General features: G+C 40.0%; 1 long non-coding RNA gene across 1 annotated transcript; it reads right to left on the bottom strand.

The window, feature by feature from the left end:
* Window positions 1-21,316: 21,316 nt before the first annotated feature.
* On the bottom strand, window positions 21,317-22,646 carry LOC139352988 (uncharacterized). The gene is made up of 3 exons (XR_011604058.1): window positions 22,318-22,646; window positions 21,917-22,087; window positions 21,317-21,850 (listed from the first exon to the last, which is right to left on the bottom strand). It is a non-coding gene; the product is annotated as an uncharacterized lncRNA (long non-coding RNA).
* Window positions 22,647-23,182: the final 536 nt, after the last annotated feature.

The raw sequence follows: 23,182 nt of genomic DNA on the forward strand, positions 1-23,182 counted from the left end.
AGATCTGCTTCACTTGAGCAACAACATAAGATCAGCAGTGGTTGGGTTAGTTCAAAATTACAAGCTTTTAAAACCAGAGTCAAGCCCAGTAGAAATGAAAATACTCCTCACCGATGAAGTCCCAGTCTATCAGAGACCTAGGCGCTTACCGTACGAGGAAACTGAGAAAGTCGACAAGCAGATCAGGGATTGGCTTAAGGAAGGAATCGTTCGTCAAAGTGTTTCCAAATACGCCTCACCCATAGTGTTGGTTGCAAAAAAAGATGGCACTAAAAGACTCTGTTGCGACTACCGCAAATTGAACCAGAAGATTATTCGCGACAACTTCCCTATAGCCTTGATCGACGATGTTTTACATAAGCTTCAGAAGCTTATCAAACGAATTTTTGCATGTCCCCGTGCAGGAAAGCTCTCGCAAATACATTGCGTGCGTCACCCAAAGTGGTCAATACGAATTCTGCTTCGTACCATTCGGAATTTCCACTTCTCCTGCAATGTTTATGCGATACATTTTTGCAGTGCTCAGGCCATTAATTGAAGACGGTACCCTTGTCCTGTACATGGATGACTTAGTTATTTTATCATAGGACGAACGGGAAGGTTTAGAGAAATTAAAGAAAGTTTTAGATGTCGCAATGTGTTTCGGTCTGCGTATAAAGTGGGAAAAGTGTAAGGTCTTAAAGAAGAGGGTCCAATTCCTTGGCTACATAGTCGATAACGCAACTATTCAACCATCAGCAGAGAAGACTTGTGCAGTGGAAAACTTCCCAGTCCCGCGAGACAAAAAAGGAGTTCAACGGTATCTTGGCCTAACATCCTATTTCCGAAGGTTTGTGAAATACTTCGCTATCATTGCCAGACCTTTGTCGAACTTGCTTAGGAAGAACACTTCCTTTAAGATGGGCGAGGAAGAGCGAGCATCGTTTAATCAATTAAAATTATCCTTGTCTAGTTCCCCTGTTTTGAAGTTATTCGATCAAAAGAGTGCTACAGAAGTCCACTGTGATGCAAGCATGTACCGATATGGAGCAGTCCTTCTTCATAAGGATTCAGCTGATCAAGAATTTCACCCAGTAGAGTACATGAGCCGCAAGACAACAGATGCCGAGGAGAACTATCCTTCTTATGAGCTAGAGGTACTCGCTATAGTACAGGCTCTGAAGAAGTGGAGAATCTACTTGCTGGGAAGAAGGATTAAGATCGTCAACGACTGCAATGCGTTTGCTATGACCATGCGGAAGAATGATGTCCCAGTGAAAGTATCTCGTTGGGCCATGTTTTTACAAGACTTTGAGTACATAATAGAGCATCGTCCAGGCACAAGGATGAAAGATGTCGACGCCTTAAGCCGCTTACATACCTTGTTGCTCCAAGAGTCAGTCAGACATCGAATTCAACAGGCTCAACTTCAGGATGAATGTATAAAAGCCATTTGTAAGGTCCTGGAAACACATACCTACGACGACTTCTATCTGAAGCACGAAGTTCTTCATAAGTTCACACAGTTTGGTGCAGGATTGAAGTTGAAAAAGAAGTTCTTAGGGCCTTACGCCGTTACTCGTAAAATGAGACATGGTCAATACCTTGTCGAAAAAGTAGGAGATGATGAAGGTCCAGATTAAACGAACACTGTCGCTGAATATATGAAATTGTGGTCATCCTCATTCGGGTCGAATGAATTGTCAGAATAGCCAAATGTAGGATTGGCAGCCCTATTTATAACAGATCAGTGGTTCTGTTCCGTAACATTTTTCGGTAGTGTTAAAGAGCGTGAAAATTGCGCAAGAGTAGTAGAGATTGAGCATCAGCAGAGGAAGGTCGCGTGTGTCTCAGTAATAATTAATGTGTGAACTTAAGTATATAAACTGTATCAATGAAGTGTATTAATCGAAGAATAAACTATTAATAATCAATAAATAAATTTACGGAAGCAACGGAAGCCTTTCTCTACAATTTTGGGGGCTCGACCGAGAACAATCGACAAATGAAAAATTGAGTGTGATACGCGGCCAAACAACCATCAAGTTCTTGTGCTAAGAATCCATCGACCGCAGTTTAATGAACAAAACGAAACGGAGAAACTAGAAAGTTATAAAACTGAAGTGATTACGAGAAAGAGAGACTAAAAAACCATCCAGAAGAGCGGAGAATTTTCATGTTGCGCAATTCCACCAAGTTTTGCACAGTTTTATGAAATTCTGAAACTACAAAACTACAAAATTTATTGCGCAGTTTGCCGATCTGAGTGCAAAATTGGTTCTGTGGCGACAAGTAAATTCCTAACGGAAGACGACGAAAGGCGTTTATACAATCCATTGTCGCACAAAGCGACAATACTGACTAAAGCGACAACTTGACCAGAAGGAAAACTTAGAAACGTAAAAGCTGGAGGAGATCACGACGGAGTAGAGATCCAGATGAGGTGATTGATACGAGGCGGCAAAGTGACGCCACTGAAGTTGAAAGCGATTGAAGGAGGGGTTGTAGACGATATTGAAGGCGTGGTTGAAGGCGCTATTGAAGGCGTGGTTGGAGGCGATATTGAAGGCGCGAGTGAAGAGGGAGTTGAAAAGCAGTTCGAAAAGCAGTCATCAGAGCAGACAACGGTTGCCGCATTTATTGCAACGATTTACCGGAGACGAAATTAAAAAGCAGTGGCAAATATCAGAGATGAGTAACAAAAGACTAGATACAGCAGGCGATACGCAATTATAAATCCATACATGCATACATTATATTGAATTGAAATACCGATATTTTATTCCCATTTAAATTGTTCTCACTTTTTAATTTAAGAGAAAAGTAAGCAGTACATATTTGGTTGGGGTAAGAAATAAAATAAGTTGTGTAAGTTTAGAAAATATGAATGTTGAAGAGATTACACGATTTTCTGTTGCAGAGCTTAAAGACAAGCTAAAAGAATTAAGATTACCAAGTTCAGGCCTCAAAGCAGTATTAAAGGAAAGACTCATCTCCTATTTTGAGGGAGAAAATATTGACCAGCAGGAAAACACAGAAAGTTCAAAGGAGTCAGTGAACGAGGAAACTGACGTCGTGGAGTCAGATTCTTCTGATTCTCAATCCTTAGCCATGACATTCACTCTGAGAGATATTGAAGATTCGCTTTCTGCATTCACTGGAAATGGTTCTCCGGATATTGATGAGTGGCTTGCAGATTTCGAGCTTAATTCTATTACAGTTGGGTGGACTGATCTTCAAAAATTCATTTACGGCAGACAGTTGGTAAAGGGAGCTGCAAAATTATTCTTGGGCAGCCAACCAGGAATAAATGATTGGGAAGCACTAAAAGAAGCTTTAAAAAATGAATTTAGAGAAAAGCTTACAGCAAAACAGGTTCACAAGATGCTCGAAAACAGGAAGAAAAGCCAGAAAGAGAGTCTGATAGAATACTTCTACAGTATGACCGCATTGGCAAATCAGTCGAAGTTGGACGAAGAAAGTATTATAGAATACATAGTGGAGAGTATACCAGACTCGAAGCAAAATAAAAGTTGCTTGTACCAGGCGTAAAATCTTAAGGAGTTTCGTGAGAAACTTAAGGTTTACGAGAAGATTTCAGCGAGTCAGGGGTTTAAACCAAAGCCGAAGTTTGACAGTTCCTTAGTTAAAACTAACCAAGATGGCAGAGGTTGCTTTAAGTGTGGTGGCAGCAATCATATTGCAAAGGATTGTAAGGAAGTAGGTATAAAATGTTTCAAATGCATTCAGTTTGGTCACAAGGCAAATCAATGCGGTACCAAGGAAGCTCGTAAGGAAGTGAAAAATAAAAAGTCAAACATTCAGCAGCTGTCACAGTTAACTTTCAACAGAGCGTTTAAAAACATAAACATGGGTAGCGACCAGATTACGGCGTTATTCGATTCTGGCAGTGATTTTTGTACCATTTGCGAAACGGCTTACACTCGCATCCACCCCGACATTCTCAAACCTGATATTACAGAGCTAATTGGAATAGGTGGCAAAAAGATATACACTCTAGGTTCGTTCACAGTTGCGACTAAGTTAGATGACGCTGACGTTGATATGTGCTTTCATGCAGTGCGCGACAAGGATACCCTTTATGAAGGTGTGATCGGTAGCGATGTCCTTAATACAGAACCCGCAACAAATGGAGCAAACGGAGGCGTTTTCCACGCAGTTCATCCAGTAGATCTTGGACACATGTCTGATCTTACCTTAGGTAGAGATGAAATTAGTCCAAACCATGACATAAATCTCACTCATTATAGTGACAATCAAAATTTGACTGTAGGTGCGTCTTGCACTGGCATTTCAGACTTGACAGAAACTTTTCATCAGCTAATGGCATCTAATTTCATTGAAGACTATTTCATGCCAGATTTAGATCTGCTTCACTTGAGCAACGACATAAGATCAGCAGTGGTTGGGTTAGTTCAAAATTACAAGCTTTTAAAACCAGAGTCAAGCCCAGTAGAAATGAAAATACTCCTCACCGATGAAGTCCCAGTCTATCAGAGACCTAGGCGCTTACCGTACGAGGAAACTGAGAAAGTCGACAAGCAGATCAGGGATTGGCTTAAGGAAGGAATCATTCGTCAAAGTGTTTCCAAATACGCCTCACCCATAGTGTTGGTTGCAAAAAAAGATGGCACTAAAAGACTCTGTTGCGACTAGCGGTAGGCAAATTGAACCAGAAGATTATTCGCGACAACTTCCCTATAGCCTTGATCGACGATGTTTTACATAAGCTTCAGAAGCTTATCAAACGAATTTTTGCATGTCCCCGTGCAGGAAAGCTCTCGCAAATACACCGCGTGCGTCACCCAAAGTGGTCAATACGAATTCTGCTTCGTACCATTCGGAATTTCCACTTCTCCTGCAATGTTTATGCGATACATTTTTGCAGTGCTCAGGCCATTAATTGAAGACGGTACCCTTGTCCTGTACATGGATGACTTAGTTATTTTATCAAAGGACGAACGGGAAGGTTTAGAGAAATTAAAGAAAGTTTTAGATGTCGCAATGTGTTCCGGTCTGCGTATAAAGTGGGAAAAGTGTAAGGTCTTAAAGAAGAGGGTCCAATTCCTTGGCTACATAGTCGATAACGCAACTACAACCATCGGCAGAGAAGACTTGTGCAGTGGAAAACTTCCCAGTCCCGCGAGACAAAAAATGAGTTCAACGGTATCTTGGCCTAACATCCTATTTCCGAAGGTTTGTGAAATACTTTGCTATCATTGCCAGACCTTTGTCGAACTTGCTTAGGAAGAACACTTCCTTTAAGATGGGCGAGGAAGAGCGAGCATCGTTTAATCAATTAAAATTATCCTTGTCTAGTTCCCCTGTTCTGAAGTTATTCGATCAAAAGAGTGCTACAGAAGTCCACTGTGATGCAAGCATGTACCGATATGGAGCAGTCCTTCTTCAAAAGGATTCAGCTGATCAAGAATTTCACCCAGTAGAGTACATGAGCCGCAAGACAACAGATGCCGAGGAGAAATATCCTTCTTATGAGCTAGAGGTACTCGCTATAGTACAGGCTCTGAAGAAGTGGAGAATCTACTTGCTGGGAAGAAGGATTAAGATCGTCACCGACTGCAATGCGTTTGCTATGACCATGCGGAAGAATGATGTCCCAGTGAAAGTATCTCGTTGGGCCATGTTTTTACAAGACTTTGAGTACATAATAGAGCATCGTCCAGGCACAAGGGTGAAAGATGTCGACGCCTTAAGCCGCTTACATACCTTGTTGCTCTAAGAGTCAGTCAGACATCGAATTCAACAGGCTCATCTTCAGGATGAATGTATAAAAGCCATTTGTAAGGTCCTGGAAACACATACCTACGGCGACTTCTATCTGAAGTACGAAGTTCTTCACAAGTTCACACAGTTTGGTGCAGGATTGAAGTTGAAAAAGAAGTTCTTAGGGCCTTACGCCGTTACTCGTAAAATGAGACATGGTCAATACCTTGTCTAAAAAGTAGGAGATGATGAAGGCCCAGATTAAACGAACACTCGCTGAATATATGAAATTGTGGTCATCCTCATTCGGGTCGAATGAATTGTCAGAATAGCCAAATGTAGGATTGGCAGCCCTATTTATAACAGATCAGTGGTTCTGTTCCGTAACATTTTTCGGTAGTGTTAAAAAGCGTGAAAATTGCGCAAGAGTAGTAGAGATTGAGCATCAGCAGAGGAAGGTCGCGTGTGTCTCAGTAATAATTAATGTGTGAACTTAAGTATATAAACTGTATCAATGAAGTGTATTAATCGAAGAATAAACTATTAATAATCAATAAATAAATTTACGGAAGCAACGGAAGCCTTTCTCTACATATACTATGCCATACAGTCCTACATTCAAACGTTGCCCTGGTTTGTTGTGGATCGGGTCCGTGTATTTTGTAGGCAACTCCCATTCTTGTTTCGACACAAATAAATAAGTAAAACGATTTTTTAACCAAGCACTCCGAAAACCTGGACACATTTTTGAGAAAGACTAACAAAACAAAAAATAGATTTACTAACCATAATTGTCCCCTCATTAAAAATCAGAATAATACGATCTAATTAAAATGAATTTAAAAGAAAATTTAAAATGTATGTATTTCAAATTCTATATTTTCACAAGTGATTTCACTTGGGACGTGTCACTTGCAAGTGATTTCATAAGTAAAGCCGCATTGGAAATATTCTGAATTTCACAAGTGATATCACGTGGGACGTGTCATCGGCACGTGACAGGCCATACGACAATTGAGTATAAGGAACAAGTGAAATCCCGTGGGACTTCGAAAATTTTTCATTTGAATTTTCACTTGTGAAAAAGCGGACATCCCACACAATTGTCTATATGGAGTGTAAATGATCTACCCTTGCAGTTATAAATACGAAATTTAATTCGAAATTCTTAAAAATACAAAAAATGATGTTTCCATTAGAATAAGGTAATATGTATAATAGCACCGAAGCTATAATTTGTTTCATATTATTATCCCACCAATTTTCCTATCGTTCCTATTGCAGCTATATGATATAGGCGTCCGATTTTGATAAAATTAAATGCAAGACTCAGAACTAATTAAAAAATGTTATTTCCAAGCGAAGGAGGTTATATGTTAAAAAACACCGAAGCTATAATTTATTTTATATTATTTTCCCACCAATTTTCCGATCGTTCCTACGGCAGCTATACCATAAAGTTTCCGATTTTTAAAAAAATTAAATTCGATATTAAGAACTATTTAAAAAAAATTATTTCCAAACGTAGGAGTTTATATGACAAAAAACACCAAAGAAATTATTCAAACAAATTTTTTCCCGATTATTCCAACGGAAGCTATAAGATAGAGTTGTCCGATCATGCTGGTTCCGACTTATATAATACCTGCAAAAGAAATAAGACTTTTGGGAAAGCTTCAGCCCGATAGCTTTAAAACTGAGAGACTTTTTCAAGTTTGGAAACAAAAATAAGTCACACGGGCCCAAATCTGGGGAATATGGTGGATGGGGTAGCAGTTCGTAGCCCAATTCGACCAATTTGGAATTGGCGAGGGCGGAAGTGTGAGCCGGTGCGTTGTCATGATGGAAGAGCACTTTTTTCTTCGCCAAATGGGGCATAGTACAGCCCTGTGACCGTTTTGCCCTTTTGCGTCGTTGTAGATCACACCTTGTGAATCCCAAAAAACGGTGGCCATCACTTTCCGGCCGATGGGACAGTCTTCGCCTTCTTCGGAGCAGGTTCGCCGGGTGAAGTCCACTGTTTCGACTGTTCCTTGCTCTGGTGTGTACCAGTGGATCCATGTTTCATCGACGGTCACGAAACGACGCAGAAACTCCTTCGGATTGCGCTTAAACAGCGACAAGCACTGCTCTGAAGTGGTCTCACGGTTGCGTTTGTTGTCCGGAGTGAGCAAACGTATCTACGTAGGTAATGGATTGTAGATCGCTGTGCTGGATGTCACAATGCGCTATGCCCACAGCGTGGAGCTCCCGGGCGCACGACTTTCTATGCGCCAGCTGGCAAAGTGTAGCTCTAGATGTTACAGAGCAATTATTGACCGTGTGGATTTCTCCATCATAATCCGCTATGATCTTGTCCTCTAGCCTGAGCATCGTGTCGTGATGTGTTACGGGGAAAATAGTGATTTTAATACACGCCGATTTGATTTTAGGGAATTTAATAATAAATTGCAATATGTTAATGGACTGTAATATTTTCACGGACGCAACGGACAATATGTCTTTGATGGGAGTATCTGTGGGCTCCTCCATCCACATACCTTCCAGGTCTGCATGGTCTAGTATGCTAGGGCTAACGATATTGACTTTAGCAAGCGCTATTGCCAGTAATACATTTTGCAGCTCCATTGTAAGCATCCTATTTCGAGATAATAACATCTCATATAGGTGCCCCGAGTCAATTTGGGCTTTAAGTTTAATTTTTTCGAAAGCCTCTGCGTCCGGCGTTCCTGCCACTACCTTTAGCGCTATTCTAAGAAGTCTAAGCTTCTAGCTACTCTATAATGGATGCTCAACGACTCGAGCAGGTCACGCAGGTGAGCGACATCGACGCTAGAAAGTTTCTGACGAATGCGAATTCCGGTCTGCGTATAAAGTGGGAAAAGTGTAAGGTCTTAAAGAAGAGGGTCCAATTCCTTGGCTACATAGTCGATAACGCAACTACAACCATCGGCAGAGAAGACTTGTGCAGTGGAAAACTTCCCAGTCCCGCGAGACAAAAAATGAGTTCAACGGTATCTTGGCCTAACATCCTATTTCCGAAGGTTTGTGAAATACTTTGCTATCATTGCCAGACCTTTGTCGAACTTGCTTAGGAAGAACACTTCCTTTAAGATGGGCGAGGAAGAGCGAGCATCGTTTAATCAATTAAAATTATCCTTGTCTAGTTCCCCTGTTCTGAAGTTATTCGATCAAAAGAGTGCTACAGAAGTCCACTGTGATGCAAGCATGTACCGATATGGAGCAGTCCTTCTTCAAAAGGATTCAGCTGATCAAGAATTTCACCCAGTAGAGTACATGAGCCGCAAGACAACAGATGCCGAGGAGAAATATCCTTCTTATGAGCTAGAGGTACTCGCTATAGTACAGGCTCTGAAGAAGTGGAGAATCTACTTGCTGGGAAGAAGGATTAAGATCGTCACCGACTGCAATGCGTTTGCTATGACCATGCGGAAGAATGATGTCCCAGTGAAAGTATCTCGTTGGGCCATGTTTTTACAAGACTTTGAGTACATAATAGAGCATCGTCCAGGCACAAGGATGAAAGATGTCGACGCCTTAAGCCGCTTACATACCTTGTTGCTCCAAGAGTCAGTCAGACATCGAATTCAACAGGCTCAACTTCAGGATGAATGTATAAAAGCCATTTGTAAGGTCCTGGAAACACATACCTACGGCGACTTCTATCTGAAGCACGAAGTTCTTCACAAGTTCACACAGTTTGGTGCAGGATTGAAGTTGAAAAAGAAGTTCTTAGGGCCTTACGCCGTTACTCGTAAAATGAGACATGGTCAATACCTTGTCTAAAAAGTAGGAGATGATGAAGGCCCAGATTAAACGAACACTCGCTGAATATATGAAATTGTGGTCATCCTCATTCGGGTCGAATGAATTGTCAGAATAGCCAAATGTAGGATTGGCAGCCCTATTTATAACAGATCAGTGGTTCTGTTCCGTAACATTTTTCGGTAGTGTTAAAAAGCGTGAAAATTGCGCAAGAGTAGTAGAGATTGAGCATCAGCAGAGGAAGGTCGCGTGTGTCTCAGTAATAATTAATGTGTGAACTTAAGTATATAAACTGTATCAATGAAGTGTATTAATCGAAGAATAAACTATTAATAATCAATAAATAAATTTACGGAAGCAACGGAAGCCTTTCTCTACATATACTATGCCATACAGTCCTACATTCAAACGTTGCCCTGGTTTGTTGTGGATCGGGTCCGTGTATTTTGTAGGCAACTCCCATTCTTGTTTCGACACAAATAAATAAGTAAAACGATTTTTTAACCAAGCACTCCGAAAACCTGGACACATTTTTGAGAAAGACTAACAAAACAAAAAATAGATTTACTAACCATAATTGTCCCCTCATTAAAAATCAGAATAATACGATCTAATTAAAATGAATTTAAAAGAAAATTTAAAATGTATGTATTTCAAATTCTATATTTTCACAAGTGATTTCACTTGGGACGTGTCACTTGCAAGTGATTTCATAAGTAAAGCCGCATTGGAAATATTCTGAATTTCACAAGTGATATCACGTGGGACGTGTCATCGGCACGTGACAGGCCATACGACAATTGAGTATAAGGAACAAGTGAAATCCCGTGGGACTTCGAAAATTTTTCATTTGAATTTTCACTTGTGAAAAAGCGGACATCCCACACAATTGTCTATATGGAGTGTAAATGATCTACCCTTGCAGTTATAAATACGAAATTTAATTCGAAATTCTTAAAAATACAAAAAATGATGTTTCCATTAGAATAAGGTAATATGTATAATAGCACCGAAGCTATAATTTGTTTCATATTATTATCCCACCAATTTTCCTATCGTTCCTATTGCAGCTATATGATATAGGCGTCCGATTTTGATAAAATTAAATGCAAGACTCAGAACTAATTAAAAAATGTTATTTCCAAGCGAAGGAGGTTATATGTTAAAAAACACCGAAGCTATAATTTATTTTATATTATTTTCCCACCAATTTTCCGATCGTTCCTACGGCAGCTATACCATAAAGTTTCCGATTTTTAAAAAAATTAAATTCGATATTAAGAACTATTTAAAAAAAATTATTTCCAAACGTAGGAGTTTATATGACAAAAAACACCAAAGAAATTATTCAAACAAATTTTTTCCCGATTATTCCAACGGAAGCTATAAGATAGAGTTGTCCGATCATGCTGGTTCCGACTTATATAATACCTGCAAAAGAAATAAGACTTTTGGGAAAGCTTCAGCCCGATAGCTTTAAAACTGAGAGACTAGTTTGCCTAGCACAGACGGACAGACGTATATGGCTAGATCGACTCGTCTATTGATGCTGATCAAGAATATTTGGTGTTGGAAATGTCTCCTTCACTGCAGAAGTTTGCAACTTCTGACTGAAATAATTATATGCAAGGGTATAAAAAGGACAGAGACTGAGTGTCCGTTCTTGATTCCTAAAAAGTACAGATGTACATACGAGGGAGGTCCGATAAGTACTAAGCCTCCAAAAGAAAAACGAAAATTTTGGAAAAGTGGCGATTTATTTCTCAACATAATCTCCTTTTACCTCGATAAACTTGACACAGCGATGCTCCAACTTCTTTAACCCGTCTGAAAAATACGTTTTCTCGAGGTCTGCAAAATAGGCCTCTGTGGCGGCGACGACCACCTCATTCGACGCAAATTTCTGTCCAGCGAGTGATTTTTTCAAGTTTGGAAACAAAAATAAGTCACACGGGCCCAAATCTGGAGAATATGGTGGATGGGGTAGCAGTTCGTAGCCCAATTCGACCAATTTGGCCTTGGCGAGGGCGGAAGTGTGAGCCGGTGCGTTGTCATGATGGAAGAGCACTTTTTTCTTCGCCAAATGGGGCATAGTACAGCCCTGTGACCGTTTTGCCCTTTTGCGTCGTTGTAGATCACACCTTGTGAATCCCAAAAAACGGTGGCCATCACTTTCCGGCCGATGGGACAGTCTTCGCCTTCTTCGGAGCAGGTTCGCCGGGTGAAGTCCACTGTTTCGACTGTTCCTTGCTCTGGTGTGTACCAGTGGATCCATGTTTCATCGACGGTCACGAAACGACGCAGAAACTCCTTCGGATTGCGCTTAAACAGCGACAAGCACTGCTCTGAAGTGGTCTCACGGTTGCGTTTGTTGTCCGGAGTGAGCAAACGTATCTACGTAGGTAATGGATTGTAGATCGCTGTGCTGGATGTCACAATGCGCTATGCCCACAGCGTGGAGCTCCCGGGCGCACGACTTTCTATGCGCCAGCTGGCAAAGTGTAGCTCTAGATGTTACAGAGCAATTATTGACCGTGTGGATTTCTCCATCATAATCCGCTATGATCTTGTCCTCTAGCCTGAGCATCGTGTCGTGATGTGTTACGGGGAAAATAGTGATTTTAATACACGCCGATTTGATTTTAGGGAATTTAATAATAAATTGCAATATGTTAATGGACTGTAATATTTTCACGGACGCAACGGACAATATGTCTTTGATGGGAGTATCTGTGGGCTCCTCCATCCACATACCTTCCAGGTCTGCATGGTCTAGTATGCTAGGGCTAACGATATTGACTTTAGCAAGCGCTATTGCCAGTAATACATTTTGCAGCTCCATTGTAAGCATCCTATTTCGAGATAATAACATCTCATATAGGTGCCCCGAGTCAATTTGGGCTTTAAGTTTAATTTTTTCGAAAGCCTCTGCGTCCGGCGTTCCTGCCACTACCTTTAGCGCTATTTTAAGAAGTCTAAGCTTCTAGCTACTCTATAATGGATGCTCAACGACTCGAGCAGGTCACGCAGGTGAGCGACATCGACGCTAGAAAGTTTCTGACGAATGCGAATTCTTCCCATACTAGAATTCGACCATCAATGATGGGAATATATTTTGCCTGTGAGTAGTCCGTGACGTGGCCGATGTTAAGGTCAACAGGGATAGCAGGGATATATTTATTTGAAACAGAGTAGCCCACTACCAAACATAAAAACTAAAGCATGATTAAGCGTAATGATAACAAAAACTTGTGCCAAGTGGCTAGGGATGACAAATAGTGAAAATAATAAAAAATTTACCAGACGAATGACAACATGGTTGTGTTTCGCCTACCTAAGGTTGTCCTTATGGACTACCCTCCCCTTAATGAGGACTTTGGTCCCCATGTCCGCTTCCACAGTTTTCTCCTCACGTAATGGTGAAAGCTTCTTGCCTAGCCTCCTGTTGGATTTTACTAGGACATTGTCGCCAACCTTAAACACCCTATTTTGTCGGGAAGAATTTTCCCTAGCTCTAAGCTTGTCTTGGGCATGCCTAATCCTATCCTGAATTTCGTACTGTGAGTCACTCGATTGTGCCATAACCACATCGGCTGGCCTCTTGTCGATGACCGAATGGATAGATTTGTTGTACCTGGCAGTGGCCAGCAAAATTAGCTCCACGGTGTCGCTAATGCCTTTGTCAATTTTAAGGCATCTGGCGAGCTCCACTAGGGTGCTGTGGAAACGTTCCACTTGTCCGTTTGAGACGCTTTGGAGGGGCGGAGCATTCGAGATGCTAATGCCGAAGTGTTTTTCCAGCATGGTTAAAATAAAATAAAGTCAATAGATGACTTTAGCTTTGGGGAAAACGTTCAAGAGTTGTAATAGGGTTGGTTTAAGATCCTCAATGGTTCTAGATGGAGTCGGCTGGACCATGGCAAATTTTGAAAATTTTTCAATGCACGTAAGGAAGTATTTCCTACCGGTGGAAAAAATGTCTGAGTTCTTGTTTCTGAGTTCTTGTTTCCTTGGGTGCCTGTCATACTTTGTCTTTTCACATGTCCTGCAGTTAGTGACGATTTCATTCGCCAAATTTGCCATTTTTGGAAAGTAATACTCTGAGAGTACTTGTTTAACATTTTCCTGTGCCGATCTGTGGGCCCTATTATGCTCAGCAGTGAGGATTTCTCGCCTCTCAGCGACTGCAAAAATATCCGTAACACGGTTTTTGCAGTGCCAAATTTTGGTGGCTGGGAATTGCCGAACCAATTGATTCTATATCATCGCTAGCGTGTGCAAATCGCAATGAATGGCGTTTACGCCCTTAGGGACAATAATGTCTGCAAGCTCCTCAAGCAACGACTCCTTGCATACGAAGTTAATGTCATGACGTTTCTTGTTTCCGAAGAGCACGAAGGTGCGTTTCGACGGAAAGCGCGCTTCCTCCAGATTTATCTGGTTCTGAAAGCAATTCAAAGGTTTATCCGTGGTTTCAATTGTGTGTGTTTGCGACATTTCACTGTGAATAGTGGCCGCAACGTTAAGTTGCTGTCTGGAGAGGGCACCTGCGACGAGGTTATCCTTGTCGGGCTTGTAAAAAATTATAGCGCCGGACTCGTCAATGCGAGCTTTCCACCTTTTGATTTTCGCATTCGGATTGGATTCCGACACTGCGAAAGTCAATGGTTGGTGGTCAGTAAAAATATTTATACCCTTGACTGCATATAAATAATGGCGCAATTTGACCAGTGCCCAAACTATGGCTAATAGCTCCCTTTCGTTGGTAGCATAATTAACCTCCCTGTCCTTTAAAGTCCTCGAGATCATAGTAATAGGTCGTCCCTCTTGGGATAACACCGCGCCAATGCTATGTGCTGAGGCATCCGTCGTTAGATCGTTGCTGCTCATTAAACTGCACCTGGATATTTTTGTATCTGTGACTACTGACAGTTCCGTTTTCCCCTTTTAGAATGTCAGAAACGGGTCTAGCTATCGATGCAAAATCTTTAATAAAGCATCGTTAATAGCTAGCCAGGCCTAAGAATGACCTGACCTCGAATACGTTTTTAGGTTCGGGGAATTCCTGAATGGCCCTAATTTTATCTGGGTCAGTAGTGGCACCGTTGTTGGTGACAATGAATCCCAAAAAGCTAACGCTTTTTTTGAAAAAACGTGATTTCTGTGCTGACACCCTCATGTTAGCATCGTGTAGGCTCTTAAGAACCCAGTCTACGTGCCGGATGTGGGCGTTTTCGTCTTCTGAAAAAACGATAACATCATCAACATAAACATAGCAGAATTTGCCGATCTGTTCTCGTAGAATATCATCAATGGTTCTCTGGAAGATGCTGGCAGCATTCTTCAACCCAAATGGCAGTCGGCGAAACTCATATTTCCCCCCATTTACGGAAAAGGAAGTTTTTTCGCGGTCGCGCTCTGCCAGTGTAATCTGGTGGTAGCCAGACTTGAAGTCTAGCGTTGTGAAGTACCTGGCCTTGCCTAAGTTTCCAAGTATCATAGAGATGTTTGGCTTAGGGTAGCGATCGGGTATCGTCCTTTCGATCAATTTGCGAAAGTCCAACACCAGCCGCATTTTTCGGTTGCCCGATTCGTCGACGCCCTTTTTATCTACCACCCATATTGGGTTATTGTAGGGGGATTTCGACTTTTGAATTATGCCATTTTTCAGCATGTCTTGAATTTCGCTGTTGACGAAATCTGCCGCTCCCATTGGGTATGGGTAAAGTTTGGCATAATTGGGTTCCTCACTAACAGTTCTGATGGTGGCAACCACCGACGTGTTGTAAAGAAGGGCTTCGTTGGGGTTCGCGAAGGCTTTCTTCCTGTCGCGGAGCATTTTTACAAAAGCATCCCTAGCTAGAGGCGGTGCATCGGAGCAATCTACGTTAGTAAAATTGACATCGGGGCATGATTGAAATTCTACTTTTTCTACTTCGTTTCCCCATTTGAGGTGGCCGGCGGCTAAAAAAAGTGATACCCCTGCCTGTCAAGACAGGTCAAGACCAACAATAGCATCAAAGGAGGACAAATCAGGTAAGATGAAGAACGTGGCCTTCAAGTTAATAATTGATACAAAGCATTTCTTAGTAATTGTGGTGGCGCCATGAGAAGCTTCATGTCTACAAGCTGCGGTGGTGTACGTTTCTTCTGCATTGACATGGTGAACCCTCTGTTTTTTATGTGGTCCCGATCGATCGGACGCGGCCGGCTTCCTATTTTGGTATGCCGGGGCCTGAGATGGTTTAAGCATCCAGGACAGTGACAACATCCATGGGTTAGAGAGTATTTCTTTGAAGCCTATCACTGCGTGGAGCAGAGTGTACTTGAGCTTTGTGCTGTTTATTGAAGTACGGATTTTTACTAGTACCTGGTTGCGGATTAGCATGAGGATTGGCCTGTTGTAGTAGTAGTAGTTTTTTGTGCCTTTCCTCCTGGCTTCTTGCAAAAGATGATGCAAAGATGTACCTTTCATGGTTGGACTCCACTTCTTGAGCCAATGCAAGTGCTGATGGCATGTCCTTCGGCCGAGAAGAGGACGTCGGTGAGACTGCGTTTTAGTCCAGAGATAAATACGCGGAGGGCATCGTCCCGGAATTTTTCGCATAAAACATGTGCCGCCGAGGCTTCATATGACATAGTTGCCTTATTAGTGAGGAGGGTAAGCTTCCTTTCCACCTCGTCGTAATACTGTAGAAGCGAGAGATTTCCCTGTTTGAGGGTACCCATCTCCTGCTCTATGACGTGCATTGTTCGCTTGTCACTGTATGTGAAATCGAGTCGATTTATAATCGCATCGAAGTTCAGCACGGTGCCAAATGAAGATAGTACGGCATCGGCAGGGCCTCTAATCTTACTCCTAATAATAATAACCGCCTGATAATGGCGTGAACTACTGCTGCTGGCCACCAGGAGACGTATATCTCCTGGGTTCCCGCAAATTCGGGCAGGCACTTGACAGCGTCTGGCGGCTCATTACAAACTATGTCCCTGTTTATATCTATAGGTGCATAAACTTTAATCTGAGGGGCTACTGTTTGGGCGGGCGCGATTTGTATCGCCGCCACTTGGCGGGCCAGTTCCTGAATAGTCTGACGTAATTGATCTTCCCTACGCTGGCCGTCTGCGGACGTTTCCTGTAGGGCATGGTTAACGGCAGCCTGGACGACCGCCTTTATTAAGTCTGGGTTAAATGCCATATTTATGGCGGCGGATGTGCTAGCGTTTACACTTTTCGGTGTAGAAGCTCTGGTCGGCCCTTCGGTCTCGGACTCAAAGTCGCTGTCGAACTGTTTGTTATTCCTATATTGCTGGAACGGGTCGCTCATATGGAGCTGTGTAAGCTAAATCGCAATAGCGAATTAATGTATGTTCAAGCAGTCTTGCCCATGGATATGGCAAGGGGGCTGCGGGGGCTAAGTCGCCGCGTGGTAACAAAGGAACAAAAAATTGCCACAGTCGAGGGACCCTGGTGGCTAAGCTGCCACTCTGATGGACAATACAAACGTCGGGGTGTCGAGTTCGAGTGTTGTAGTGGAGTGGGGAGCGATAAAAAGACAAACCCAAGATTGTTGCGAAGCTAATACAAAGAATTTCGGTGCAGGGAAAAAAAAACAACTACATATAAAGGGTGAATTAAACGCACGTAATTTAAGTGAGACAGTGACAGTCGCCAAAAAAATAATTCAATAAATGCAAAATTAATTTAGTTTCCAGCAGCGCCTTTGCGCCTAGTCTGGGATAATTAATAAGTCTGGTTGATATATGGGCAATAATGTTTGGCACTAAGATATTTATTTAAAAAATTTAAATAATGCAAACAACACACAACGATAAACATTTACAATATCACATGTGATAATACCAATTAAATTGTCAAACAATTAACGAGTATGTTAATTAATAAAAATGTTCACACGCAAATTTAATACGGAGCTGCAGAAAATATTCTGGCAGTGTATGTAATTAAATATTTAGCAAATGCAGATGCCGGGAAAATATATGTATGAGGGGCTCACTTACATGGTTTCCCAATTTTATATTAATGAGTAATTTATGTTGGGCGCCAATTAGGTTTAGTATGGGGGTAGCTGCAGAAGAGTCCCTAGCTGCAGTCCTCAATCAGTAGCCGGTTGGCCGATGGTCAAAATTGATGTGATCTCTGAAAGTGATAATTGTCCAGCTTTCTTCGTAGCAGCTCTCGATTAGCTGCCGGTAGTCGGTTGATTAGCTTCTCATCTACTGAAGAGTTATGATGATTACGCTGGAAGGGTAACTGACCTCCGTTCGCTGCTGGCCTAGAGACTCAGTCAGTGTTTAAGTAATAAGAAGTTATACGGCGGTTGCCGGAGTTATTTCAGAATGAACTTCTGTTCTTTATTCTTTGAATGTTGAAAATGAACTGAATCTTAAAGCTTACATAATTGAACTTCATAGCGGCCACTCCAATGGGCAGAGCTTGCCGGCTATGCATGAGCTTCCGGCTAGACGCTGTGTCAGCAGTTTGGCCGGAGCGGACTTTTGGGCGATCGGTTAATGCCGTCGCCCGGCTGAGTAGTTAACTTATATATATTCTTGATCAGCATCACTAGACGAGTCGATCTAGCCATGTTCGTCTGTCCTTTCGTTTCTACGGAAACTAGTCTCTCAGTTTTAGAGCTATGGAGCTGAAACTTTCCCAAAAGTATTCTTTCTTTTGCAGGTAGCATATAAGTCGGAACCAGCCGGATCGGACCACTATATCTTTTAGCTCCCATAGCAATAATAGTAAAATTTTTTTTTAAATTACATCTTTGGTGTTTTTTTAACATATAACCACCTACGCTTGGAAATAACATTTTCTAATTAGATCTGAATTTCGAATTTAATTTTATCAAAATCGGGCGACTATATCATATAGCAGACAAAGGAACGATCGGAAAATTGGTGGGAAAATAATATGATACAAATTATAGTTTCGTTGTTTTTTGACTGACATCTTGACATCTACCTAGCAGATAGTAACCATCTAATAACACCAGTTTACAAAAAAAAATTGATGAAATACGCCTTTCAGGAAACCTTTGTTTTCCGGTAAGATACATCTCCCTGATTAAGAAAAGGGCACTTAAAATTTTTTCTATGGTACCAATTTTTTTTAAAGTGTAAAAAACGTTTTTTGCACTTTTTTATTTTATAACTTGAGTTGTGATAAACCGAATTCGGTCATTAAGGACTCATTTTACAGGTAATAGAATGCCCTTTAACTTTCTTATACACATCATTAAGTTCCATTCATTAGTTCAAAAGCTACACTTCGTCAAAGTTGAAAAATTTGGAAAAAAATCAAAAACGCTGGCATAAATGGCTTCTTTAAAAATACACGCGTAAAAACCGAAATTAGTTTTATGTTTTTTTCTTGATGGCTGAACCATAACGGAGAATATGCGCCATAGATCACGACAATCCGTTGGTAAATCGATTTTTAACAGATTTTTAAACGTATATACCCAAGTTCATTATTCGGGAGCAGCGGCCGTTAAACGTTATTTTAAATTTTCAGTGTTGGGGAACGTAAGAATTTGGTGCAAGTTGTTATGCATAACGTCAGTTTCCTTGCTAAAAATATATGAAAATGATTTCCTCGTAACTGCAATCGCATACTCTTTAGCTTGCCCAGCGCTATAGCAAAGAAACTGACGTTATGCATAACAACTTGCACCAAATTCTTACGTTCCCCAACACTGAAAATTTAAAATAACGTTTAACGGCCGCTGCTCCCGAATAATGAACTTGGGTATATACGTTTAAAAATCTGTTAAAAATCGATTTACCAACGGATTGTCGTGATCTATGGCGCATATTCTCCGTTATGGTTCAGCCATCAAGAAAAAAACATAAAACTAATTTCGGTTTTTACGCGTGTATTTTTAAAGAAGCCATTTATGCCAGCGTTTTTGATTTTTTTCCAAATTTTTCAACTTTGACGAAGTGTAGCTTTTGAACTAATGAATGGAACTTAATGATGTGTATAAGAAAGTTAAAGGGCATTCTATTACCTGTAAAATGAGTCCTTAATGACCGAATTCGGTTTATCACAACTCAAGTTATAAAATAAAAAAGTGCAAAAAACGTTTTTTACACTTTAAAAAAAATTGGTACCATAGAAAAAATTTTAAGTGCCCTTTTCTTAATCAGGGAGATGTATCTTACCGGAAAACAAAGGTTTCCTGAAAGGCGTATTTCATCAATTTTCTTTTGTAAACTGGTGTAATAGCTCATAACAGTTAACAACAGCTACTGATCAAAGTCGAAGCAGGTCAACCGCCAGCTAATGATGCTTTCGAAATTTGTTATAATGTTATTATGGGTTAGAACAAATGAATGCTTTAAAAATAAGTCAACATCTGAGAAAGATTACATTGTGAGAACTATTTTACATCTAACATGGGAACCAAGCGAAAATCTGCGTTTGGAACGAAGATTAATAACCGACATGATTCTTACAGAAGGATGGACTAAAAAAATTAATTATATACAAATATACATAAAATATAATTAATTATGAATTTAATAAAATATGTTTACAGTAATAAAATATATAAAAAAATATTGAATGATCCTACAAATTTTGATTCTGACTGTAATGTCCTTGGGTCTTGGGCATGTGACTTTAATGACGGTCAGGTAATGATAGTTCACTGCAAGTGTGTTTGGCTAACACATCTTAAAAACATTAACTTGTGTACTTTGATAATTCTTAATAAGAGACTACAGCAACTCATAATACTTGTTAACATTTAGTTACCATCTAAAACCAAGTACTTTACAGATACTATACAGATAGTAACCATCTAAAAACAAGTACTGTACAGGTACTATACAAAAGGTAACCATCTAAAAACAAGACTTAAAAGAAAGTAACCATCAAGATACTGCTAGGTAACAACTAAATACAACGTGTGCAACGTGTCAAGTCTTTGTCGGTACGACTACTACCCTAAAAAATTGTATATCTCTTGATAATCTTCAAAGTCAAATCTTATTAGATAAATATCTTATATTTATTGTATTTTTAAGAATTTCGAATTAAATTATATATTTATAACTGCAAGGGTATACAATCTTCGGCTTGCCGAAGTTAACTTCCTTTCTTGGTCTCTGTGTAGCAGTGTATAAGTACCCTTCAGTTCCACAAAAAAGGGTCACTTGTGAATCACCTTTTGAATCCCGTGGGACATTTCCTCTTGGACAAGTGAAGAACAAGTGACACTCCATATAGACAATTGTATGGAATGTCCACTTTTTCACAAGTGATAATTCAAATAAAAATTTTTCGAAGTCCCACGGGATTTCCCTTGTTCCTTATACTCATTTGTCGTATGGCCTGTCACGTGCCGATGACACGTCCAACGTAAAATCACTTGCGAAAGTCAGAATATTTTGAATGAGTTTTCACTTACGAAATCACTTGCAAGTGACACGTCCCAAAGGAAATCACTTGTGAAATTCAGAATTTTTTTCCATGAGTTTTCACTTATGAAAACAAAGAATTTAAAATACATACATTTTTAATTACATTTAAATTCATTTTATTTAAATCGTATTATTCAGATTTTCAATAAAGGGACAATTATTGTTAGTATTACTAAATTTTTGTTTTGTTAGTTCCCTACAGTTCCAAAAAAAAAGTTTCACTTGTGAATCACGTTGAGAATCACCTGGGACATGTCCTCGTGCACAAGTGAAGAACAAGTGACGCTCCATATAGAAAATTGTATGGGATGTCCGCATTTTCACAACTGAAAATTCAAATGAAAATTTTTCGAAGTCCTAGGGGATTTCACTTGTTCCTTATACTCATTTTTCGTATGGCCTGTCACGTGCCGGTGACTCGTCCCAAGTGAATCACTTGGGAAAATCAGAATTTTTCCTTGAGATTTCACTTGTGAAATCACTTGCAAGGGACACGTCCCAAGTGAAACACTTGGGAAAATCAGAATTTTTCCTTGAGTTTTCACTTGTGAAATCACTTGCAAGGGACACGTCCCAAGTGAATCACTTGTGAAAATCAGAATTTTTCCTTGAGTTTTCAATTAAAAAAATATAGAATTTAATTCATTTCATTTTAATTCATTTTAATTATATGGTACTATTTAGATTTTCAAAAATTGTACAATTATTGTTTCTGTTTTTTTGCTTCGTAAGCTTATTTTTAACGTTAGACATCGCCGTTCTTAAACGTTTAAAAATGCGTTTTATTTGTTTAATTGTATATTTACCTTTTATAGCTTGTTGCAGAATTTTTATTGGCACAAAACATTTCGTCATCCACTTTCGGCTAACGGAACCCATTGAATACCTTCAAAATTTACGTACTTTAAACTAAGATCAATGCACAACATCTTAAACTTAATGTAGCACTTACCTGACTTTATTATATTAACTAAACGATTAAAGTAACTCTGCTGCGCACCATTAAAATAGATGCTTCCCTTTCAATCACTCAAACAGAATGCACCAAGTCTTCTCACCCCTTTACTAGATTTCTTTTGTTTTCTCTTCGCTGTTGGCGCGTGCCACTGCACCTATACCCTTTCTAAAGTGAAATATATCCGACTATATAGTTTTTACTTCTTGAGTAAAAAATTCAATACGATTTTTTTTTAAATGTTAATACTTAAATGTTTTAAATACTTAAATCAATTTTAACGGACTAAATTTCTATAACTACTATAAAATTATATTGTAATAAGAATGTATAATAAGTAAATATAACATACTAAGTAAATTCAATTTACTAAATTTTACTATAATCAAATAGTTTACTTTTATAAAACAATATTAGTTGTTTTTTTCGATACACAATAATGCTCCTAAAATATTAGGGCATTCACATGTCGCTTCTCCACGAAAATTTTTCCGCCGAAATATTAGTCGCTAGCCGAACATAACGGAGAGACGCAAAAAAAAATAACGGACCAGCCGAAATTTGTCTCTGCGAGCGCGGAGTGCAGGCAGATTATAAGACAAGAAAGAGAGGGAAATATCCGAATATCTGCCTCTCTTTGTTGCACGATCGTTTTCGTGGGCAGTCTTCTACGCTGCGCCGACTGCTCTGCTGACGTCAACAGCGGCACAGCGTTTTATATATGATGGACGTTGATGCACTACGAGCAGTACAAACAAGTGGCCCAACGACACCAAGCACGTGCTTGTTACGCGCGGGACCCTTTTATCAATTTGGGCAAAAAATACGAGTTCGCGAGGAAGATACAAAAAACAAATAGAGACGGGACACAAATGAAAATAAAAGAAGCATCTAAGAATGAAGCAAATGAGTTAAAATATTAGTTTTTAATACCGGGATAGAAGTTGAAGTGCAAATTAAATAATAAAGGTTGTTATAATTATTACATAGAACGCGAAAGGGCTCGTGCAGACAAAAATTAGATGTACATCGTGGCAAATTTAGGGGATAATAATTTCGTGTTAGTCTAACAGGAACATTGAAAGTTAGGCGGTTTACAAGTTCTACAGAATCAATATCACCTCTTATAAGATTTTGCAAAAAAATAGTACCAAGCATTGTTCTACGATTTGCAAGGGTAGGTAAATTAAGCAATAGTAATCTACTCTGATAGGAAGGTAGCCTTATGTTTTGATCCCAGTTCAAACTACGAAGGGCAAAAAG

The sequence above is a fragment of the Drosophila suzukii genome, chromosome 3 (genome assembly GCF_043229965.1).
Source record: "Drosophila suzukii chromosome 3, CBGP_Dsuzu_IsoJpt1.0, whole genome shotgun sequence".
NCBI lineage: Eukaryota > Metazoa > Arthropoda > Insecta > Diptera > Drosophilidae > Drosophila > Drosophila suzukii.